Genomic DNA, 1,695 nt, shown 5'->3' with positions numbered 1-1,695 from the left:
GCATTTTTTTCGTCATTAAATTCTAGATTGGTCCATTTTGAAGTAATTTTCATAAATATTTCTTATATTTTAAAAAATATATGTAAAACACAATTATTTTCAGTGGGAATATGGAAGAAACGCAAACTTTTAAATATTTCTCATCCAATAACTTCTGATCGGTAACCCATACCTTTACTTTGCCTTTGCTCCGTATTTTTGTTTCCCCTTTTACCTCCGAAGGCAACAAGATGAAAATAAAGGAAGCTGTTAAATGAAGCGTTAGTATACTTCCGTGTTTGTTGTGAACTCTTGGGATTATCAACCTTTCCCTGTAATCGCATGTTACAATAGTCATCCACTAGAGAATTTTCGTACTTTTCTCTAGTTAGTTGCGAAGTATAATACATTCCATACATATACCGATATACCGTTATTTATTTTATATATATGTACTTGAAAATTGTTATTTGTATCGTATCTTTAACTCTTTGGAAGTAGAAATAAAAATAAACTACCTTTTTATAAACATTTTGAGTGTGTCCAAATACTTGTTCACAAAATCTGGATTATCTCCAATTACAGGAGTTATTTTCATGTTATTTTTTAACATCTCATCAAAGATGAAGCAGAATATGGAAGTCTGGGCATTTACGGGGATGACAACAGTCATAGGCCGGTTTAAGTGATCACTTTACACAGTGTAACATTCACCAGTTCTACCCATTATTGACAGCCACACTTCTCAAATTCTCGGTAGTACTTCCAACAAAAAAATAATAATACCTTTTTCTAATTAAATTTATTTCACCATACACATAATTAGTAATTCCGAATCGCAACAATGTGCCCCCAACTGAATTTCCAAAATTACATAAAGTAAATTGATTATGACATGCAATCAAATACGACATAGCTGACGACGCGGTCTATTATCAAATATTCAAATCTACCTTCCTTCATTATCCATTCATAAATAGCTCTTTTATATTAAGTTTCTTTTATACTAATTATTTGTAGTAGTTTTTGATACCTCGATGCGCATGGAGGAATAATTATTGTACCAACTTTAAAAATTCAAATGAATTGAAGGACAAAGGTTTATAATGTCCCTTCTGTATTTTACAATACGAAAAACTTTTTTTATATTTTTTTTAAACACGCTTTTTTGCTTTGCAGTAGTAAATTTTTCTGTAGGGTCATATTTTTGCGAGATCACAAAGATATATTTTTGAATTAAAAGATCAATAAAAAGATTCTTGGCCCCCAATTTTTCTCTCCTGTTAAAGACCCATTTTTTCTGTGGAGAATAGAGCACAGGAATAAAAAAAGTTTTATTTTCTTTGTAACCTTTTATTATAATGTCCTCAAAAAGCATTAACTTTCATCGATCATAAATAATATGGCATTGGGATAAGCGTCCCATATGTACTTTTCGAAACGATCAAAGGTCTATAAAATATCGATTAAATAAAATTTCAGTAAAACACGGATTTTTTTAGTATATCAAATTAAGTGTTTTTTGAAAATAAAAAATTAATGGTTTAAATGTTTACAAATCACTCACTCCTTTAAACAACGTCATATATCAAAAATCGTCAACTTTCAGCTTTGCATGTTTTTGGAATGCCGAGAAAATGTACCTACTATATCTCAGCAAAAGTGGCATTTTTTAAATATTTACCCGCTACAGGGCAGAAAGTGTTGTTTTTGCAT

The sequence above is a fragment of the Brachycentrus maculatus genome, unplaced genomic scaffold, assembly GCF_059751285.1.
Source record: "Brachycentrus maculatus isolate JH-2025_06_01 unplaced genomic scaffold, ASM5975128v1 h1tg000012l, whole genome shotgun sequence".
Taxonomy (NCBI): domain Eukaryota; kingdom Metazoa; phylum Arthropoda; class Insecta; order Trichoptera; family Brachycentridae; genus Brachycentrus; species Brachycentrus maculatus.
The sequence above is the reverse complement of the archived record's forward strand: the minus strand, read 5'-3'. Positions refer to the sequence as shown.